Here is a 24,181-nt window from a genome sequence, read left to right on the forward strand (position 1 = left end):
ATCTACCACCCCTACTGACTAGTACAGTGAAGTTGTCATTGTTCACACATGTGCATTTCAGTCCACTCTCCTTAGCTGCCAGATTACATCAAAATTGTGCAAGTCATTTTCATAATATTAACAATGGCTGGACTTTTTCCGGACAGACTTCACACACAGATCTCTGAAACCTGGGAATACCAATAATAGAGGTAGTACTACAGAACAGCCATGAGTGCTTACTGTGCACAAGACTCAGCACCTAGCACTCTCCATGTGCTCATCTGTTTCATCCTTTTACCAACCTAAGAGGTAGGGATTATAAGCCCACAATGCCTTTCTGGAAATTTCTGGGGGCAAGTTGTAATTCAAAATTCAGAATTTTTATGATTTTATGATTTTAAAAATTGGGTACATATATTGTATATTACCCAAAACATTTAGTAGAGTCTGGGGTGGCACCCCTATCAAACATAATATATTGGGAATGAAATGTGGTATTTACATTCACTGGGATAAACAAAGAACAAATAGCCTCATACTGAGTCAGGCCAGATTTTGCCTGAAAACTCTGTTTTAAATGCTTTCAATTTCAAAATCACAGATGAGGAATTGAAAAAAATTAGTATCCCCATTTTACAAATTATGAAATGGAGTTGCAGAGAGGCTATGTAAAGGGTCCAAGGTCACAATCACAGTGAGAGCAGGAATGGGAATTTGAGTTTAGTCTGTTCAGCTATCAGACCTTAAGCTATGCTTTCAAACAAAACAAACAAAAATATAAAAGAATACAGCCAAATTAACATTTATAAATGATTCATTAAGTGTCTACAAAACATATCATTGTGTCAACTTCATTAATTATTAAATTCAATATGCATAAAAATTTTAATACACTGGAAAACAATTTGTAGGTTTTTCACTATGTAAAAATCCCCTAGCAGTTACCATGATTGCTCAGTCACCCAGAGATAAATCATTTCAAAGGTAGAATGATAAAAATTATTTTAATTTTTAGAGCCAAAAATTACCTTTAATAGGATATGAGTGCATTTTAACATTTTTGACATGGTGTCTGTTAAGAATTCCAAAAATAATTGCACGTAAAATCTATAAATGTCTTTAAACTTCTTTTTGAAAAAGTAGGGTGGGGAAATATTACCTTTTATGCTAAGTTGTTTTATTCTTTTTCATCTTAAAATTATGTACTATACTGAGTATTTTTAAATCAAAAACTCTTAACTTTATGTATTTCATGATGACTCAAAGATACAACTGTGTAATTGGAATAAATATTTTATGATATATTTTTATAAAATATGGTTTAATTGCCTTCTTGAATAACTCACACTGAATCTGTGAGAAAAACAGATTTTTTGCCTTTCTTCCCCAGAACTATCCTGGTGACAGCAGTCACAATAAGCTTTGGGTTATTTTGGTCGCTCATATCTCTTTCTAATTAGCCTTAACTCGAGGCTTACTCCAGCTGGAATATTAGATTCACTCTGTAAAAACTGGAAAAATTAAACTTTTGCTGCCTGATTGATATATTTGCTGGAGTCCACTAAAGCAGAACTTGTCTATTACTCTTATGGTGTGATAGAAAAACATTAATAGTTCCAAGTACACATGAAATCATAGATTGCATATGGAATTTGTCTCATGTTTCCCAAAACTATCTAACGTGAAAGACAAATGTCAAGTACGCAACTTTCCTAGTGGAAATTGTGCACATGTTATAGCTGACAGAGATTTTACACGCTAAGATATTTATGGCTTCAATGAAAAGAGGGGGAAGTCACTAAACCTTGAGTAACATTCTGGATTCAATTTTGCACGTAGCAAAATAGATTTGAAATGGCATTCTGGAATTGGAAAGTCAAAATGTATTCACTAAGATGTGAATAAATTCACACTGGCTTTCCAGATCGGATTTTGTCTATAACCAAGTGTCCTTCTGTTCTAGAAGAAGAGCTGCTGACTTAGCGCATCTCTACAGGGTCCTGTTATGCATTCACTTAAACAAGCATTGGCTGAGTGTCTGGACAGAAGGTGTTCCTGCAGACAGAAAATCCCTTCTCTTCCTTTGGGCTAGAAGGCAGGAAAAGCAACCATAGTAAACATAACAAATAAAAAACACAGCTGAGGTTTTATGTTAGAAGGAGATAGTGTTAGAAAAACATTTTTAAGGTGGGTCAGAGAGATTAGGAATGGGGAGACAGATGTGGGTTGTAATTATTCCAGGTGACACTGGAGCAGCAGATTGAGTGAGGTGAGCCATGTGGATATGCAAGGGAAGAAAGAGCCAGGCCAAGGGACTGAAATTGCAGGTGAGGACATCCTGGGGTGAGGGACAGTGAGGAGATGTTAGAATCAGTGACTGCGGGTCCTGGTGGGTTAGAGGGTTCCTAGAATTTTTTAAGGAGTAGAGAGAGAAGGCTGGGAAGACATGAAGTAGTAGTCAGAGTGAATGCCCCGATCTCTGTGTGAAGAAGCATCAGCCTTATTCACTGCCTTCTGTCCACTCATCTGCGTTAGCAGGACCTGGGGGTATGTTTAACTGTTCAGTTTTACATTGCTGGCTGCTGAGACTGGAGTCCTTAGGGATGACTTTCCCTTTGAGTAGAGAATAGCAAGGACCTGCAGACTGAGGAACAGGGGCTGCATGTGGTAGGGCCAGGCAGCTCAAACGGGCACTCACCTTCACAAAGACACGGACCTTTTCCCAGGAACACATTTGCACGTGTTACCAGACTGGTTCCTGGAGGCTTGAAGTGCTAGGATTGCCCTCAGCTCCTTCTTTACTTGTCAACCAAAACAAAGCAAAACAAAATGCTGTCTCACTATGAGCAATAGAAAGGTACACTGATATTTACTTTACTGATCAGTAAACGTCTAAATAAATGTGAGACTTTCTGTGCATTTTACTTGTTCTTCCCAATTCTGACACAATGCATTTTGTGGATACAATGTGTTTCAGTCACAACTTATTTTCATGTAAGTTATCTCCCTAAAAATGAAACAGGTCCTGTTCTGTGTGAAAAAGAGTAACTTGCAATTATTTCATATTTTTACAACAAACGGTCCTTTCAAATACAATTTAATCATGATATCTCTTCATGACTTGACATAGGCTTGGCTTGGCTGTTCACTTGAAATAATGAAATGAGGTCACCCTATTGGACTTGGGGACCCTCACCCCCAGTTTACATCAACATCACACCACATAGCAGTGTGTCCCCGGTTGTTGGTTTTACAAGTTTCTACTCTCCTTTAAATTGCTCTACCAGGCTGACAAAAGGTCACTCCTAAGACACATTAGTCTTTACATCATCAGAGAAGAAACATGGCCAGGGAAGATCTAAATTTCAAGAAATTAAAAATAAAACAGATGCTGTAAATTTGGGGGCAATTTTTATTCTTATTTTAGATTTTCTGAGCTCTGGACTTTTCACTGCTCAAGACTCTGCTTTGTATTTTAACAACTGTGTTAGAAGAAATCTCTGAATTTCCTGACTTGGCCTCTAACTTAGATACTAAAATTCTAAAATCCAGAGCTTTGTGCCTCATTGCCATGTTACATTGTTCCTTTCACCCTTTGGCTTTTGATCCTGGAAAATAGAAAATGCAGATTTGTGGTCAGCACTTGACCAACACCTGGTCAGACTAATCTTGGAAAGATTCCTGTGAGAAAGGGAAATGTTCTCTATTTTTTTTTTTGACAATCCCACCTGGTGGTGAGTTGTTTTTTGTTTTGTTTTGTTTTTACCTTTAAAGAGGATGTCCAGATTTGAGGATTCTGAGTTCATTTTGACTTTCAAATTTTTAGATCTAATCAGCCCAGCACATAACTGGGGCTTTTCCATCATCCGTAGGGACTGCTAAAGCATAGATGTAATCCTTCAAGTTCATCTGGGCTAAAGTACCATCCATTAAAAAACTGCTTTCTATATAAAAAGCAACTCAAAGCTACACATTAAGTTGGGTTAGAAAAAACATGTTTTTATTTTTTTAAGATTTTATTTATTTATTTTAGACAGAGGGGAAGAGAGGGAGAAAGAGAGGGAAAGAAATATCAATGTGCGGTTGCCTCTCACGTGCCCCCTATGGACCTGACCTGGCCCACAACCCAGGCATGTGCCCTGACTGGGAATCAAACTGGCAACCCTTTGGTTCACAGGCCGGTGCTCAATCCACTGAGCCACGTCAGCCAGGGTGAAAAAAAGAAAGTTTTTAAATTGAGAGTAGTGGTACATGAAAACTAGTTATCTATGTCTCAATTTTTTATTTTTTTAAATAAAAAGAAAGACTATTTAGTATGTTAAGAACCCTATTAATTTTTTCTGAGCAATTACTTCAGAAAGAAGGGTTAGTGCTTCATGGATGAGTAGTATAAAATTATAGAGCATCAGGAACAGTAGAAATGACAAAATTGTTTAGCCCAAGCCATCCTCTGCAAAGGAGGAGCCCAGTGAGGCACATTCAAACAGCTCCAGCATCTGGGAAGAGGCCTTCTCCTGCCTCTGTGTTCAAATTTGCTTGCAAACTAAGCTTCTGCAGATCAAAGACTGCTCATAGCTCCTGCTAGAACATCAGGCCATTTGCCTCTCATTCCTGGTTAGTGGTGCTATGGGACTTTCACCCAGCAATTCAGCAGCCCACATCAGTACTCTTTCAAAACCGTCGTTCCATTGGGGGAAAGTACTGAACAGACACAGAAGCATGGACTGAGCAGAACTTCAACAACTGAAGGCTCTCTGGCCTCCCCATCCCAGAAACTTCCACAAGAACTCACACAAGGCAAGTGAGTCTGCTACTGCTGGTGGCATGCTCCCTTCCTCAACCAGTTTTGTAGCCTATAAAACAGAAATATTTATTTTTTCTATCAATCAGAAATCTCATTTTGAACCAAAAATTTCCAAATACGCTAACATTCCTTACTTTGTACTCAAATGATTGTTATCAGTGTATTTTTGTACCACCCACACTCTTGAGATCTGCTTTTCCAATTAGTGTTCACTTCTTTCTGGCTCCTTCACTGAGTGCAGGCGCCCACATGACAGGTACTGTTTCACACGCTTGACAGAGCACCCACATTGGCAAGAAGACATTTTTTGGTCCCCATAACTTGGTCCTTCCTAGACATCTAGAGCACATTTTTAACAAAGTGTCTGTTCTTGAGGATGCACAGCTGGTCTTGATACATTCTAGAGCCATCTTAAAAACAAGTATTTACTGCCAGACTCTTATGGACTTGTCTAAGTAGCTTATCTTACAGCACTTTCATGAAGATGTAGGTAGAGCTAACATTCCCTAGCCCTCTTCACCCCACTTTGTCATCCCATCTTGGCCCTAAAAAATAGAAAAGGAAGTGAAATTTTGGCAATTATCCAACTGATTTGGTTAATATAGATAGGTAATGTGAATACTTTCGAGTGCCAAGTGACACTGAGCCACTCCACCTTGCTAGTAGTGTACATTCATCAAATCAAGTGGGAAAATGCCAATACTCCATTTGATGTTGTACTGCAAAGTTAAACCCCAAGAAATGGGCCAGACCCTGGGTGGCTTGAGGTCTGTGGCAAGGATTGGATGAGAATTTTAATTTTTGATTCATGCTTAAAATTAGGGCATCATTTTATTTTCCCCAGAAGTTTTCAAAATGAGTCTGAGTTGTCGAATCCTATCTATAAATGAAATTTTTGGAGGAGCCCAGGATGTAAATGTTGCTGCTCTGGTAGGCCACACACAAAACATTTTCATACCCTTAAAGTGCATTTGGAAATACACCAATTTATAGAAAATTCATCATTGATAAAATTCAGTTATGCAATTTGTGAGGGTCAGGGGAAAGAAGAAAGAGAGTAGATGGCACACTCAAATTAGGAGAATTTGAGGAGGTTTTGTTTACAAAGCTGTGGCACAGTGTAGGGAACCTTAAGGGAGGGTGCAGGAATTTGGGCCAACAGCAATGTAACTGTCCCCACTCCCAGTTCTGGAGGGAGAAGAGGAGAGTTATCAGAACTTGAAGGGAGAGAGTCATACAGAGTGGGCCACTTTGAGAGGACCAATGACTTCCTGTTAAGGTGGAAGGAGGACCCAGAGAATAAATACCCTAATCTCTCTTCTTCTCTCCCTCCCAACTTCCCTCCATTCTCCTGCTGGGCTCCCCATTGGAAAGTCAACCAGACTCTGGAGGGCAAAAAAGCCCACTGATGCCATTCAAACAGAGCAGCTTCATAAAGGAGAGAGCAGGGTCTCTGTGGAGATAGAACCGAAGAAGCAAACAGGAATATTCTGGCACACCTGCCTTAACTACATCTGGCTCTTCCTTTCCAGCCCCCTGCCATAACCTCATGACATCGGCTGTCACTACGGAATTATTCAATAGCTTCATAACAGGCTTTCCCACTTCAGTCTTTCTATCACACCACTGTGAAATTACTTCTCCTAAAACATGTGGAAGGCCAAGGTTAGAAAGCTCCTTATGCTCCTCTAGATTATCTCATGTATGGTGCTTGAATCCTACTAGAACATTCCCACAAGTGATGGCAAAGCCAACGTTTATAGACCTCTTTACTCCTCATAGAAACTTATTTCAGCTTTGTGGAACCTGAGAGCTTGATGGGTCTCCTAGTGCTGTACTAAAATCAACTTCTCAGAAACTCCCACCCTTTGCTCTTAGTTATAGGATTGTGGAGAGAGTCAAGAGCCATTTGCTCCTGCATTCTAATACCTAGATGTCCAGTTCAGTATCCACCTATCTGGATGCCTTCTACCTGCCCAGCTGCTGGATAAGTCTGAGGTGCCTCTTCTCAGTAGCCCTGTGTGCTGCAACCAAGCCAGCTGATTGCTCATAGCTTTGATGTGATGTTCTTGGACCGCAGGAAGTCCTCAACAGACACTCATTAACAAACCAATACATCCTGCATGCGATCTCTCCTCTGTGATAGCCTCCTATTTCAATTATTTAAGCTAAGTGATGTGCAACTGCAGTCTGAGGCTCCTGCTATTTTACAAAATGCCAAGACTTGTTATCCTGAATGTTATTCTGGACTCTAGTAAATAATTTTTTTTAATTTTCAAATAATTGTAGAATTTGAGAAATTAAGGGTATATTAGTTTGCTAGGGCTGCCCTAACCAAGTACCACAGAAATGTATTTAATCAGAAAATACATTTCTGATTAAACAAAATGTATTTTCTCACAGTCCTGGAGGCTAGCAGTTCAAGATCAAGGTGTTGTCAGGGTTGGAATATCCTGAGGATCTCCCCTTGGCTTGTAGACGTCCGCCTTCTCACTGTGCCTTCACATTGCAATTCTCTGTGTGTGGATGTGCATGTCTGTGTTCAAATTTCATTTTCTTATAAGGGCCTTAGTCATATTGGACTAAGACTCACACTAAAAACCTCATTTTAATTTCATTACCTCTTTAAAGATCTCATCTTCAAGTACAGTCACATTCTGAGGTACTGAGGATTAAAAATCGGACTTCAAGAGGAGTTGTAGGAGGATACACTTCAGCCCATAACAGAGGGTCACCTAATCCAACCTTTGTTCTGATCCCTTTGAGGAATGTCTTCCAAAATATCATCATAAATATACCCACCAGACACTTGTGTAGGCACTTGTAAGATGGAGAGTTCACCACCTCACAAGGCAACTCATTCCTTTGTTGGGCTACTTTGTTTGAGTGTTACAGTTTTTGCCCATGTTGAATTAAAAAAATCATTCTTTAATGTTCTCCTTCGCCCTTATTGCTCCAAGAACAGCAAGGGGGCAGGATGTCTGCACCACCTGCCACATGTTGGCTCTCCACTTACAGACAGTGTCAACTTCACTACTGACCAGTAGCAGGCAACAGGAAATGGCTGGACTGGACCCCAGTGGAGAACACATAGTTCTGACAACCTCAGTAAGGTCAGTTCTCTCTGCTTTCCCAGGGTGGTTGCATTAGGAAATCTCTCCCCTCCCTCCCACGCATCCACCAAGGAACTTCCCATTCCTGCATCAGGAATTCACACAGGAATTTAGAATCGACATGCTTGTATGGGTTCGCCAAAGTTTTCATAGTCCATGAACGTTGACATGGCTGAATCAAGGCCATAAATTTTGTTTCTGAACAGACAGGCCTTTGTTCAGAATGGAATTGGAGCAAGCGAGAACTGTACAGGCAGGCCAAGGTCGGAGCAGCTGCTGGCAGAGCACCCACCACCCTTGGTGGTCACCACCAGCCAGCCCAGGAGAGTCTCTGACCCAGCAGTGCAGCGCCAAGGCTAGCAGGCTTCATTCTGGCCTTAATCAACCTACAGAGCAGTATTTTCCCTGCCCATATTAATTTTTAGGATCATGGCAGCTTAAACATTTTAAAGACATGGTTCTTAGTCATGACTTTTCTCATCAGGAGCCTTCAGTGGCTCACTTTGCCTACTTAATTGAGGCAAAACTTCTAAAAATGCTGATGAGTATATTCCATTTGCCATCTCCCTTACCACCCCAACCCTCCAATGCTTGCTTCTGTGTTCTGGGAGGCTGGGCCAATGGCTTCTGGTTCGGTTGGGCCAATGAGAACAAGCAGAAAGAGACTGAAAGATGGGAGGAGAGAGGTCATGTTTTTCCTCTCTACTGTCTTTCTGCTTATGGCCTCTCTAAGACTCTAGCCCTTGCCAACTGGTCCCTCCTTCAGGGTCTGGATTTTACTGGGCTCCTTCTGGCCCCAGATCTAGCTGTGATGGGCTTCCCTCTATTGACACTCACTGGGTGCCTTCATATTTCTCATTGAGTCCCAGCATTGCCACAGCCTCTTGCCTGGCTGACTTGGATTCTGCTTCCTGGCACAAACGCCCTCTGAAGCCACCCTGACCTATTTCTCCATTCTCTTTTACCTTCCTAATGGATGCCCTGAACTTCAGTGAAACTCTCCTACCTGCTTTGTACAAAAAGCAAAGGTCTTCAACTCTCACTGCACATCAGAATTACTTTTAAAAAAGTGTTTTAAAATATCACTGTCTGGGCCTCACCCACAAACAGTCTGAATGCGTTGGCCTGGGCAGGGCAGAACTGCGTGGCCATGCACCAGGCAAAGTAGGTACAGATGGAAGCCTCTGGCTGTGCAGGGGCAGTGCTGGGCCCAGGCATTGCTTGTTTAAAGTTTTCCCAGTGATTCTAATATGCAGCCAGGACTGAGAGCCACTGTCCTAAATATTGCACTCCCTGCCACTTGGCCTTAACACATGCTTTCCTGCCACTAAGACTATGCCCCAACTGTCCCACTACCACATCATGAAATTCCACCATCAAAGTCCATCTCAAATGAGCTTTTCCACAAAGCCTTTTCGCATCTCCATCCCAACCAGGGCTGACATCTCAGTTCATTGAACATCCATAGCATTTATCCCTCCCTTGTGACATTCCCCCTCTTGAGCCTTATGTGACAAGTGGTTAGCCAGGTGGCCTTGTTGCTCAGTGCCCGCATGTGTTTAGAAAGGACCTCACAGTCATCTTGTCTGAATTGCCAGTGAGTGAGGAAGCAAAGTTCAGGCAATAGTGGGTCTATGGTCTCCAGTGTCATAGCTTGGTATCATATTATCACTTTTCCAAACTACAAAGGGTAGAACTGATTCCAGTTCAAGTTCTAAAACTACTCTCCTTACACCTTCCTAGCTATGTAACTCTACTTCATAATGTTTCACACAAAATCAACTTTATAATCATGTAGTAGAATATAAGTGTTTTGTTTAGATGTTACATCTGACTATTAATTAATTGTTTCTAATCACAATCAATAGATACACTGTGTTCAAACAATCCGATATTTTCTATAAAGCCTCTGATTTACTTGGATTTCAGGCTCTAATGCTGATATACAGATTGAACACTCTTTAAAAATAAACTGCATCTTTACTTCTAGGAGATGAAATGAGGTGGCAATTTCCCACACTACGTTCAGGCTATAATATAGTCTTACTCATTCTACCAAAGAGTACGCAGCTCCATCATCCCTTTTCTCTTTCCTTCTCCTTCCCAAACACTTTATCCCTTTAATCTTGCTTCAAAGTCTGTGGTAGCCCCAGATACTGTAATTAAAATTAACTGATAACTGGATGTGAGTGATGGCCACTGCTCCTATGTAAGGCCCTCCGTACCTTGTTCATCAGTACATAAGTATTCCTACTTCACTGAATCGAGGACACCAGAGGTTGAAAGAACACACCATTATTTTCTGCATGCTAAGGAAGAAAACATCTATGATAAATAAACTGTGGCAAACTGTTGATCATAAGATGCCATTAATTGTACCACATATCCCAATGTCAGAGGTGTTAATATATGGAAAGATGTGTGCCCTAGAATCCATGAAGTATGATGTTCCAAAATATCATTGCTTCCTCCCTGTGAGCTGCTCATTCACCCCATTTCCACCTCCTGTGATTGTCCAGAATGGCTCTCGGTACCAGATCAATGATCCTTAATTGTGGCTATGTCACTTTCTTCTTTCTCTCATAACTATCTACCTTATTAGATTACTTTGCACCTGAAGAGGCACACCCATTCTTTCAGAGGTGAGTTTTCTTTTTATTGGCACAACAAGTATTTACCATGTATAGTCAAGAAACTAGAAGACATCATCTTTGAAATAGTTAAATTCCTTGGTATCCTCTGTCAGTCTTTCTGGAAGCCTTTTCTGAAATATGCAATTACTTCAATGGCAGTAGCTATAGTTATTTACTGTGACAGAGAGTTCATTACATTATACCACTTTCAAATACTATATTGTTCCTCAGTTGAAAAAGAGCAATAAATAATATTAAAACATTTTCTGTCACCCAAAAGTTGAAATCATTTTTTAGGTTCAATTGTTTTCTTCTTTTTTTTCCCCACATTTTGGATGGGATTTTAAAATTTTTTAAAAATTATTTTATTGTTATTCAATTACAGTTTGCATTTTTCCCCCACCACTCACCCCCAACCCAGCCAAACCCACCTTCTTCCCTTGCTTCCACACTCCCCCTTGGTTTTGTCCATGTGCCCCTTATAGTTGTTCCTGAAAACCCTTCCCACCATTATACCCTCCCCACCTCCCCTCTGGTAACTGTCAGATTGTTCTTAGTTTCAATGTCTCTGGTTATATTTTGCTTGCTTTTTTTCTTTTGTTGATTATGTTCCAGGTAAAGGTGAGATCATATGGTATTGGTCCCTCACCACCTGGCTTATTTCACTTAGCATAATGGTCTCCATCTCCAACCATGATGTCATGAAGAATAGGAGCTCCTCTTTCTTTCTGCTTCATAGTATTCTTTGTGTGAATCTACCATAGTTTTTTGATGCATTCATTTACTGATGGGCACTTAGGTTGCTTCCAGCACTTGACTGTTGTAAATTTTACTGCTGTGAATATTGCGGTGCATATGTTCTTTTGAATTAGTGTTTCAGGATTCTTAGGATTTCATCCCAGCAGTGGAATTTCTGGGTCAAAAGGCAGTTCCATTTTCGGTTTTCTGAGGAAACTCCATATTGTTTTCCACAGTGGCTGCGCCAGTCTGCATTCCCACCAACAGTGCACTAGGGTTCCCTTTTCTCCACATCCTCTCCAACACTTGTATGTTGATTTGTTTATGATGGCCATTCTGACAGGTGTGAAGTGGTATCTCATTGTGGTTTTAATTTGCATCTCTCTGATGGCTAGTGATGCTGGGCATCTTTTCTTATGTGTCTCAGCCCTCTGTAGGTTCTCCTTGGAGAAGTGACTGTTCAAGTCCTTTGCCCATTTTTTAATTGGGTTTTTTGTCTTCCTGGAGTGGAGTCATGTGAGTTCTTTATATATTTTGAAGATCAAACCCTTGTCTGAGGTATCATTGGCAAATATGTTTTCCCATATAGTTGGTTCTTCTTTCATTTTAATGCTGTTTTATTTAGCCATGCAGAAGCTTTTTAATTTGATGAGATCATGTATGTTTATTTTTTCCTTTATGTCCCTTGCTTTAGGGGACATATCATTGAAGATGTTGCTGCGTGGAATGTCTGAGATTTTCCTGCCGATGTTTTCCTCTAGGACATTTATAGTATCCTGACTTATATTTAAGTCTTTTATACACCTTAAATTTATTTTTATGTATGGTATAAGGTGATGATCAAGTTTCATTTATTTTTGCATATAGCTGTCCAGATCTCTCAACACCATTTATGAAGAGGATGTTTTTACTCCATTTTATTCTTCTTCCCACTTTGCCAAATATTAATTGAACATACAGACTTGGGTTTATTTCTGGGTTCTCTGTTCTGTTCCATTGGTCTATGTGCCTGTTCTTATGCCAGTACCAGGTTGTTTTGATTACGCTGGCCTTGTAATACAGTTTGATATCAGGTATTGTTATCCCTCTTACTTTGTTCTTCTTTCTCAAAATTGCTGCAGTTATTTGAGGTCATTTATGGTTCCATTTAAATTTCTGAAATGTTTGTTCTATATCTGTGAAATATATCATTGGTACTTTAATAGGGGTTGCATTAAATCTATAAATTGCTTTGGGTAGTATGGATATTTTGATGATGTTAATTCTTCCAATCCATGAGCATAGTACATGCTTCCATTTGTTTCTGTCTTCCTTAATTTCCTTCTTCAGTGTTGTATAGTTTTCTGCATACAGGTCTTTTACCTCCTTGATTAGGTTTATTCCTGGGTATTTTATTTTTCTTGTTGCTATATCAAATGGGATTTTTTTCCTGATTTCTGTTTCTGCTGTTTCATTGTTGGTGTACAAAAATGCCTTCGATTAGTGAACATTGATTTTGTATCCTGCTATTTTGTCAAATTCATTTATTAGGTTGAGTAGTTTTTGGTGGAGTCTATAGGATTTTCTATGTACACATCATATCATCTACAAACAATAATAGTTTTGCTTCATCCTTTGCAATTTGGATGCCCTTTGTTTCCTTTCCTTATCTGATTGCCATGGCTAGGACTTCCAATACTATGTTGAATAGGAGTGGTGAGAGAGGGCATCCTTATCTTGTTCCTGATCTTGGTGGGAAAGCTCTAAGTTTTTGCCCATTGAGTATGATGTTGGCTGTAGGTCTCTCATATATGGCATTTATTTTGTTGAGGAATGTTCCCTCTATTCCCACTTTGCTGAGTGTTTTTTTATCATAAATTGGTGTGGTACCTTATCAAATGCTTTTTCTGCATCTATTGGTATGATCATGTGGTTTGTCTCTTTGCTTTTGTTTACATGATGTATTACATTTTTTGATTTGCAAATATTATACCATCATTGCATCCCTGGGATGAATCTCACTTGATCATGGTGTATGATCTTTTTAATATATTGATAGAAGCGGTCTGCCAATATTTTGTTGAGGATTTTAGCATCTATGTTCATCAGCAATATTGGCCTGAAGTTTTCTTTCTTTGTTATGTCTTAATCTGGTTTTGGGATTAGGATGATGCTGGCTTCATAAAAAGAGTTTGGAAGTCTTCCATCCTCTTGAATTTTTTGGAATAGTCTGTGAAGGATAGGGGTTAGCTCTTCCTTAAATGCTCTGTAGAATTCTCCTGTGAAACCGTCTGGCCCAAGGCTTTTGTGTGTCAGAAGCTTTTTGATTAATGTTTCAATTTCATCAGCTGTTATTGGTCTGTTCAGGCTTTCTGCTTCTTCTTCATTCAGATTTGGAAGGTTATATGTTTCTAGAAATGTGTCCATTACATCTAGGTTTTCACATTTCTTGGCATATAGTTCTTCATAGTAATTTCTTACAATCCTTTGCATTTCTCTGGTATCAGTTGTAATCTCTCCTCTTTCATTTTTTATTGTGATTATTTGGTTCCTCTCTCTTTTTCTCTGGATGAGTCTGGTTAAAGGCTTGTCAATTTTGTTTATCTTTTCAAAGAACCAGCTCTTGGATTCATTGATCCTTAGAATTGTGCTTTTAGTCTCTATATCATTTAACTCTGCTCTGATCTTGGTTATTTCCTTCCTTCTACTTGCTCTGGGCTGTCTTTATTGTTGTTCCTCGAATTCTTGTAGAGGTAGGGTTAGGTTGTTTACTTGACGTGTTTCTATCTTTTTTAGGTAGGCCTGTATCACTATGAACTTCCCTCTCAGTACTGCCTTCACTGTATCCTGTAAATTTGGAATGTTGTGAGTTAATTTTCATTTGTTTCCAGAAACTTTTTGATTTCTTCCTTAATCTCATTCTTGGCTCATTCATTGTTTAATAGCATGCTATTCAATCTCCATAAGTTTGAGTGTTTTGAGTTTTTTTCCTTGAGGTTGGTTTTTAGTTTCAGTCCCTTGTGGTCAGAGAAAATGCTTGATATGATTTCAACTTTCTTGAATTTGTTGAGGCTTGTTTTGTGTCCTCTCATGTGGTCTATCTTTGAAAATGTTCCATGTGCAGTTGAAAAGAATGTGTATTTTCTTCTTTGGGATGAAAGGCTCTATATATATCAGTTAAATCCATTTGATCTAGGGCATTGTTCAATGCCACAATATCCTTGTTGATATTTTGTTTGGAAGATCTGTCCATTTTTGACAGTGGGGTGTTAAAATCCCCTGCGATAATTGTGTTGCTGTCAATGTCTTTCTTGAAGTCCTTCACGATTTTCTTTATGTATTTGGGTGCATATTATTTACCCAACCCTTTGTTGGGTGCATATATATTTACAATGTTTATGTCTTGTGGATGGATTCTTCCCTTGAGTATTATGAAGTGACCTTCTGGGTCTCTTTATATGACTCATGTTTTGGAGTCTATTTTGTCTGATCTGAGTATTGCTACCCTGGCCTTTTTTTCCTGTCCATTTGCTTGCAAAATTTGTTTCCAGCCCTTCACTTTCAGTCTGTGTAGACCTTTTGTTCTCAGGTAGGTCTCCTGCTGACAGCACTGTGTGGGTCATATTTTATTATCCATTCCACTGTTCTGTGTCTTTTGATTGGAGCATTTAATCCATTTATGTTTAAGGTTACTATTGATAGGTACTTATTCATTGCCATCTTTTTGTACCTGTGTTCCTCTCTCTCACTGTTTTTCTTCCTGTTCTTACAGCAGCCCTTTTAGCATCTCTTGCAGAGCTGGTTTGGAGGAGGTATATTCTTTGATGCTTCTTTTGTCTGGGAAGCTCCTTATTTGGCCTTCCATTTTAATTGAGAGCCTTGCTCGATAGAGTAATCTCAGTTGCAGGTCCTTGGTTTTCATTACTTGGAACATTTCCTTCCATTCCCTTCTGGCTTGGAGTGTTTCCATTGAGAAGTCAGCTGCTAGTTTTATCGGGCCTCCCTTGTATGATATTTTCTGTTTCTCCCTTGCTGCCTTTAAGATTCTCTCTTTGTCTTGGAATTTTGCCATTTTAATTATGATGTGTCTTGAAGTAGACCTCTTTGGGTTCCTCTTGATTGGGACTCTGTGTGTTTCCTGGATTTGGGTGAATTTTTCTCTCTTCAAATTAGGGAAGTTTTCCATCATTACTTTTTCAAATAGGTTTTCTATCCTTTGCTCCTCTTCTCCTCCTTCTGATACCCCTATTATATGGATATTATTACGTTTCATGTTGTCCTGCACTTCCCTTAATCCCTCTTTGTTCTTTCTGAGCTTCTTTTCCTTTTCTGGCTCTTTCTGGGTGTTTTTTTCTACCTTGTCCTCCAGCTCGTTGATTCGATCCTCTGCTTCATCTAGCCTGCTTTTGATTCCTTCTACTGTGTTCTTCAATTCAGAAATTGTATTCTTCACTTCCTCTTGGCCCTTGTTGATAGTTTCTATTTCCTTTTTCATGTTGATATAGTTTGCAGTGAGTTCATTGTAGTTTCCCCATAGTTTTTGGTAATTCTCTGTGAGCTCGTTGAGCTTCCTTATAACAATTGCTTTGAACTCAATATCTGACAGTTGACTTGCCTTTATTTCATTTAGCATTCTCTCTGAGGCTTCCTCCTTTCCTTTCATTTGGGGATTGTTTCTTCGTCTTCCCCTTGTTTGTGAGACTCTTCTTGTTAGCCTCTGCTTCTTAAATTGATCTGTGCTGACTCCTGGGGTTATGGTGTGAACTTCTATGGTAGGAGACCTGTCAGATTCAGTGGTACAGTCTCCTTGATCTCCTGAGCTCTCTGGTCTTAGGCTGTTGTTTATGTTGCTCTCTGTATGTCTTTGGGTTTTGATTGTTGTCGGGTCTTTCTTTGGTGGGTCCTTCCCTCCAGCTGGTTAATTGAGGGTCACTCTGTCCACCACGTCTTGTTTTCGGTTGTGCAAGTGTGGGCAGGTTGTGTTGAAGCTGGTTCTTCTGTCTGTGCAAGGTTTCAAGGCATCTCTCTCGCTGTTTTTCAGTTATTTGTTCTGGGTAATTTCTCCACCATTTAGTTATATTTCCAGATCAGTTCTGGGTGGAGGTTAGTGTGGCTTCCACTCCCTCCTTCAGCTTCTTCTCTTTTTATCTGTTGGTCGTTTCTTTGTTGGTGGGTTTCCTCTTCCAGCAGGTATACTGGTGTTCACAGCTCGCACCTACTCTTCTGACTTTTCAATGTCCTCTACAGTTCTGGCCTCCAATCTTCATATATGCTGGGATACCACTGGCTGTTCACTCTGTTCCTCAGAAGATTGGCTAGGTGTTCCACCCCTGCACGCCCGGAAGTGGACTCCTCTCCCACCTATCTTGCTCCCATCTTCCTTCTCCTCTGTGTGTTGCTGGGAGTTTCCTGCCTCCTCCTCTTTGTCACGTGCCTAGCAGCTGGAGAGGTAATCAGATAAGGGCTGGAGAGGGAGCTGGGGACAAAGGTAGCAGCTGCTGCAGCTGCCTTTGGCCAGAGGTGCGGTGCCTCCTGCTGCACCCACTAACCCCCCCACTCTGTTTCACTCCAGGCTGGAAGCAAACTGCCTCTCCCCTCGCCTTCCCGCGCCTCCTCCTGCCAGAGCGCCTTTGGCAGCATCCCCCAGGTTGAACTGTTTTCATCGAAACTTATACTGTGCAGAATATAATATTGTAGATAATCTATTTTTTTCAACGCATGCAATTTTTTTTTCTTATAAGATTTCCTAGCAGCTCTAAAATACTGAGAAACGTTTGAAAAATACCGAGGATGTAGAACCGTGTTTTCTGTGATTTGAGATGGAGGGTCCATCCCCTAAGAACAGCCCGCAGGACCTACTTGAGCAACCCGCTGTGTCAGGTGCTCTGACGCCGCCCTCAGTGAGGGGAGGTCCAGGCCGCCACGCAATGGCTTGGCAGCAAATTCACATTCCTCTTTCCTAACTTAGGTCATGTTGTCTTTCGATGTTTAAAATAAACTGTTTAACTTGGTCCCTACAATCCTAATTTTTGGTGGAGGAAAAGTTTGAGAACTTAAGAATGAAAGGGTTTCCCCCTTTAGACAATGGTTTAGCATCAGAGGCCTGGCTTCCGGGACCGAGCGCTCAGCGCGCCCCCTCAGGGCCTGCTGCCCCACTTCCACGCGCTGCTCGGTGCTGGGCGCTGCCCCAGAGGGCGGTGCAAGCAGCAGACTAGCGAGCTAATTCGCAGGAGCCATCAACACTTTAAATGCACCTACCTGTTGACCCAGTAAATGCATTTGTAGGAATTGGTGTTACAGATACACTGACACAATTGCACAAATATGTGGGTGTATGCAATCCACTAGCCTGGAACTAGTGGATGCACTGTGTCTGTAAAAAAAACACTAGAGAGAAAAACAAAAGGCCAACTATAATGTGGTGAAAAGGGTTAATATTCTTAATATACGTGTACTCCTAAAAAGTTTGTTCAAGAAAAGAACACCATATTATGAACTGGGAAAAAGAATATAAGCATTCAATTAACTAAAGAAGAAATTTAGATAAACTGCCGCACATGGTAACATTCACCAGAAATAAAACACACAATATAAAATAAGTATATACCACGTGTCCATTATAAAATTGGCAGTATTTTTAGATATAATAATAGTGTTGGGCATGTGGAAATAGATTTTCCATCCCCTATTGATGGGGATGCAAATTCCAAGGACTTTTGGAGCCTATTTTATTAACAATATGAGTTACAAAATTAAGAAACAGGATAGCAGAGAGCGCTCTCACACAAGTGTCACTCCACGCACCCTACTGACCCCAACCAGAAGAGGCGCTCCTTGCATTTCAACAGGAAGTGCTACTACTTCACTACCTCAGCAGGTGGAAGGAAACTTTATCCTTGCCCAGTAACAGCCCAGCCAATGAGAAACCCCAGGACTTCTGAACTTCCAGTTTCCTTCAATGGACTTGTTGGTTAAAACAGCCCTACCTGAGTCTGCACAAGAGTGTCCCTCTCTTTCGCTTCTCTGGACTTGCAGTGGTTCACTATTAGATCACATGCCCCAAATTGGAATTCCTTGTTGTTCTGGGATAAACCCATTTTGCTGGACAAATATCTGGCTATTTGTTAAGGGCCAACAATATCAGTCCTCTTAATCTTTGCATTCCCTGTGACAAAACAGTTCCTCTTCTAGAAATTTATCCTTAGGAAATAAATAAATATAAATGTAAACACAAATATAATACAAATACTTAATTAAATACATGTACTAAGAAATGCATGTACCTTGAAAGTGTTGATAATAACAGGGGGAAAAGGAAACAATTTGTAATTTGCAACAATACATTGATTCACAAAATTATATGGAAACATTATTCATACAATAAATTTTCTCACCTTTCTTACTTGCCCCATTGCATTTAAAAACAAATACTGAAGCATCTGCTATGATGACCAATCTGTCCTTTTTAGTAGCTCAGATATTCAAAGTTGATCAGAGATGATAAAGGGAAACAGATCAGTGGGGCTGTTTTTCCATTAGTGGTGATAAGAAATGCAAAGGATCTGGTTTCAAATTCTACCTCTTCCACTTACTACCTGTGGGATCTAATTTAGATTATTTTAAAAACTTTTCTGGGCCTTAATTTACTCAACTGGAAAATAAAGGTAACAGCAATATAGGTATGTTGTGAGGAACAAATAATGCAACATATCTGTGTACAGCACCTGGCACCTAAACACTCACAAAACATCCTTTTTTGTGCATTGACACACCCCTGCCAGTGTAAGTCATTTTTGCAGAGATTTATGTACGTTAAAAGGAGCATCATGAGAAAAGAAAAGCCTGTGCAGACAGGGCCACACCAAAGGGAAAGTGTGGCTGAGAAATACAGGAACAGCCACACTTTCTGGGTTCAGTCCCCATGGCTTTCTACTAAGAGTACGTCTGCTTAATGGAGCACAGGAGAAAGATAAGAGCGGACCCTCTATCACTTTCGCAAAATGAATTTGTCAGTAAAATGCATTTTATGGAATGTCCACGGACTCCCTATAGATTCAATTATATGACAGAATCTGCTTGTGAATGTAAGAACAGGGTTGCCAAGGCTGCATGAGGGAGTAAATGATTTAATTCCCACAGTCTCTCAACAGCTACCTTCTGTTTCAGTGACACTGGAGAAAATTCTGGGGCTCTTACTTGACGTACGTCTATTATAAGCCTATCGCTTTCATCTGAACAATGTCTTTCCCTCACTGAAGTTATTTCCTTCCCGCTGCTAACTAGGGTATGGCTGTAACGCGGCAGGGAGGGGCGGGGGAGGGGGCAATGCAGCCTCCGGACGCCAGGATGGATCAACCCTCACGTTAGAGTGTGACTTAGAAGCCACTGGATCCAGCCTCCATTTCTTCTCAGAATTTACATAGTGACAACCCCACCCCAAACTGAACTCAACTGAGTTTCTTTTTTTAATTTTTTTATTGTGGTAAAACATACATAATATAAAATGTACCGCTTAATAAATTTAAGTGTATAGTTCAGTGCCATTCAGTACATTTAGGTAGTTGTGCAACCATGACCAGAACCACCTCATCTTCCCAAATGAAACTCCACACCATTGAACACTAATTCTCCATGCCCCTCTCCCCAGCCCCAGGTAACCCTTATTTTACTTTCTATCTCTGAATATAATTACTCTAGGTCCATCATATAAGTGGAATTATACAGTGTTCGTTCTTTTGTGACTGGCTTATTTCACATAGTATGATGTCCTCAAGGTTCATCCATACTGTAGCTTGTGTTACAGTTTCCTTCCTGTTTAAGGCTCAGCAGTATTCTCTTATGTGTATATCACATTTCTTTTATTCATTCATCTGTCGAACACTTGGGTTACTTCATCCTTTTGGCTATTGTGAATAATGCTGCTATGAACATGTCACCTGAGTTCTGAGTGAAGATAAGAATTTAAATGCCATTGTAAAAACTCATTTCAGTGACTTGTATTTAACCAAATGGGACATTGAAATGACTGAGCTCACAGGACCCTGGGACGGTACTCAGCCACATTTCTGAGCTTCTGCTCCCAGTCATTGCAGTTGACTCATCATTGTCCTGGTCCCAGTTTTCTCTTGGAATAATCATAGAAGGGAATTATCTAGAAGAGAATTAATTGCTCAAGAGGCTCCCACATAGCTTTGTGCAACACTAGCGAATACCAGAATCAGCTGGGAACAAATTGTGGAGGCATGGTCACATTTGCCATGGTGAGATACTGGGAACATTCCGACCAAACTTTTCACAGGTAACACATTTGATATGAAATTCTCAGTGTGTTCGTAACTGTGATTCTAGGCCATTTATCACTGTGGTTTGGGTTGGTATTCTCTTTTAAAAGACAAAAGTCAATATAGAACTCCCATGTTGTGGTCTGGTCAAATAGGAACCAAACCAGAAAGACAATATTAATATAAATTAGAAGCCAACATGTCCCAGAAAACACATTTCTGTTTATTGGGGTATGAATTAACGCTTAGAAGGTTAGTGTTTTGGGATACTTTATTATATATAATCAAGGCTTACACAGAGACCAAGGTCTTGGGTAGCAGAGATCCTATTAGCTAATATTTGTGGAATCTGTACAGTCTTTGTATTCTTGCAACAACTCTGCCAAGTATCTTTCATTATCCATATCTTGCAGGTGAAGAAACTGAACTTCCTGAAGGTTAAGTAATTTCTCTAAGTCCACACAGCTGGCATTGGGCAGAGTTGTAATTCCAGCCCAAATTTTTCTTAATTCAAAACCAATTCTTTTTCCACCTTAATCCAGCCCTACTGGATTTATAAAAATGAGGAAAAATTAGTATTCCATGTTACATAGACCATTAGCTGTCAAAGTGTTGTCTGTAGACTAGCAGCATCAGCATCGTCTGGGAAATGTTGGCAATATAAATTCTCAGGTCCACATCAAGTTTTGATTCAGGTACTCTAGGGGTGGGGTGGGGGGCCCAAGCAATCTGTGCTTTACTAAGTCCCCCAGGGGATTCCATAGTCACTGGAGCGTGGGATCCCCTGGCTGAAGATTCCCTCCTAGGGGAGCAGTGGCTTGTCTGATTTTACTTCATCCAGGTAACAGAGCACCGCGTGTGTGAAAATGCAAGGACTGGATATGGATAGTGGCATTCAGAATCAGGCCTGGCAGTATCTGAGCTCATTAAAATTGCATGGTAAGTTTCACAGTGTAAGAGGGTTGACTCTGATCTAAATTTTAATTTAGCCAGTTACCCTCCTCCCCCTTCCACGTCCCCACTGTCCCTTCCTACATTGCATTACTCAAGTGGCTGGCATTTACTGAATGGACACTACCTTCCATCTTGGAGAAATGTCAATTTAATCAGCAAACACTCCCCTGCCATATCCTCTGCTCAGCACAATGGAATGTTGCCCAGAGATTTTGGTTCTATCTATGCACAGAGGTTAAGGCAGATTCCTAGCAAAGGAGATGATACATAGGAATTGATAACATAGCCAGAATCTTGTTCTTGTTTGAACAAGGTTCAAAAGCAATTTTCAGTCAGTCAGATGTTAACAATGGTAAAATAGATGAATATGAGGCCTTGATATTTCAATGCCATAGAGATCTGACTGTTGTCCTTCCAGGAACGCACTGAAATGTAACACCTCCCAGCCTACGTAGATGACTCTGACATCCTGACAGGCCTCTGTTGAGGGATTCAAGGCATTGACTTGCTTATGTGTATTGAGCCAAAGCAGCAGAGTGTAGGTGATGATATTTGAAGGAAAGTGTTTTCTGAAGTCATTTGCATAGAGCAGGGGGTGTCATGGGGGAGATGAGAGGAAGCTGGGAGACAGTGACAGTCCTGCTGCAAACCCAGCTTCCGGGGATACTTTGTTTCATTTCATGTCAAGTGTATGCCAGTGTCACCGGGAGTATAATAATCACACAGGAAGGGTGAAAATAGATGTGGGGGAGTCACAGCGAATGAAGATCTTTGCCTAGTCAACAGGACTGACTCAGCAGGAACTACTCCTGTGTTTGGGAAATGGGAGCGATTTGATAGGGACCGTCCCACCCTACACTGAATGAATAGACACTTGCAGAAAGGCAATGTGGCACAGCAGTAAAGTCCTGGAGAGCTTGTATTCAAAACCTGCCTCTCCCAGTTACTGTGTGTGACCTGAGGGATGTTTGCCACCCCCTCAGTGACACTTGTTTCTCACTCTAAGAGGGGATGGCAGTCACAGTCCTGCCTCATAGCTTTGTGTGTAAATATACTTCAAGTGCCTGGACCCCCAGCTGACACTCTATAACTGTCAGCTATTATTATATAAATATTCAGCTGCATTATTTGAGAACCAGGCTAAGTGTTAAGGCATCTTTAATATCAACAGAATCTTTATAAGTCATCTCAGTGTGTGGATTTCTTAGATCAATAACACCTCAAATGTTGTAATATCCCAGCAAACAGAAGGGAAATTAATATTTACTGAGAGCCAAGCACTGCAGGTACATGTGTGTTCCAAACTTTCAAAGTCCTTACATAAATGCTAAACTCTACAACACAGTTTTTATCATCTCTTGTTCTAAATAAAAAGAGACGTCAAATGTTGAGACATTTGTCTGGGTTCACCAAGACAAGAATTTGAAGCTAGGATGCAGCCCTCCCACTCTATGCCACAGTCCCCTCATGCTAGACACCTCCAAGTTCTGGCACATTTCCTTAAAATATTCTCATACCCAGCTTTACTCTGCCAGCCCCAAATCCATCTGGCTACCTGATATGTAGAAAAAGCTGGAGCTCAGAACTCTTTTTCACCATGTGTCCAGAGACAAATACATCAATGACTGCTTAAGTTTGATTTGGAGCTGAGTTTTTTCTCTAAATGTCCTTGCTCAGTCAGGCATGGTTTTTTCACTTTGAGAAAATGTAGTGCTATCATTTTGGATTAATTTGTGAACTGGCTCATCTTAAAGGCAATAAGAATGTTAAATCACAAGTATTTAAGGAGAGGTTGGAAGACAGTCACAGAAGTACTTTTATATTAAAGCATCACCAATAGTTGCATGTAAACTAAAAAGCCAACATCCATATATTTTTATAAGCAGTTATTGTGAAGTTAATTTTGAAGAAAGCACGGACTTTCAAAATTTAAAAGTTGTTCAAACGGTATAACGCAACTACAGAATTTCTCAAAAAAGTTGTCCTAACACAGCTCCTATCATTTTGAGATATTTACCCTCTCAGTTCTTTAGTAATTCAATCAGCAAATACAATAAGAACAGGGAGATGGGGCTTAGCATTAGGCCTAGCCTGAGCAGTATAATCAAAGTGTGGGCTGTTTACAGGAAACATGGGGAGATGGGTCAGGATGAGCTGCAGGGGATATAATGGGACAGAAGCAGAAGTTGAACTGAAAGATAGCTCAGGGCTCACTGTCCACTCTGCCAGTCTATTTAATGCACAGGGCCATAGACACAGTTCCCAACATCTTCAGAGTTTTCAGGGTCTTTGAGGCTTGAAAGAAAATTAGTAGCTCTAAAATAAGAGGGAAAGTTCAATGCAAGTGAATAAGATCATTCTCAGTAGTCAATAGCAACTCAACTCAATCCTTCAACAGGTAAATATCCATATTAACTTTTATTTGCGATGTCATATGTCTGTGCCCTCCATGCTGCACATGCATGCATTCCCCTGTCTACTCAACACCAATCCTGGGATGTCTAGTAGGCATACCGAATTCACATGTCCATCACAACTGGTTGCAATTACATCCTTCAAGTTGCTCAAGACGAAAGACTTAGAGTCATCCTTGCTTTTTCTCTCCCACTCACAGGTATCATTAGGAAATTCTGTAGCACTACCTTCAGAAGGTATTCGGAATCTGATCACTTCTTACCACTCTAGTGTGAGCCACTC

Source organism: Desmodus rotundus, chromosome 5, assembly GCF_022682495.2.
Source record: "Desmodus rotundus isolate HL8 chromosome 5, HLdesRot8A.1, whole genome shotgun sequence".
NCBI lineage: Eukaryota > Metazoa > Chordata > Mammalia > Chiroptera > Phyllostomidae > Desmodus > Desmodus rotundus.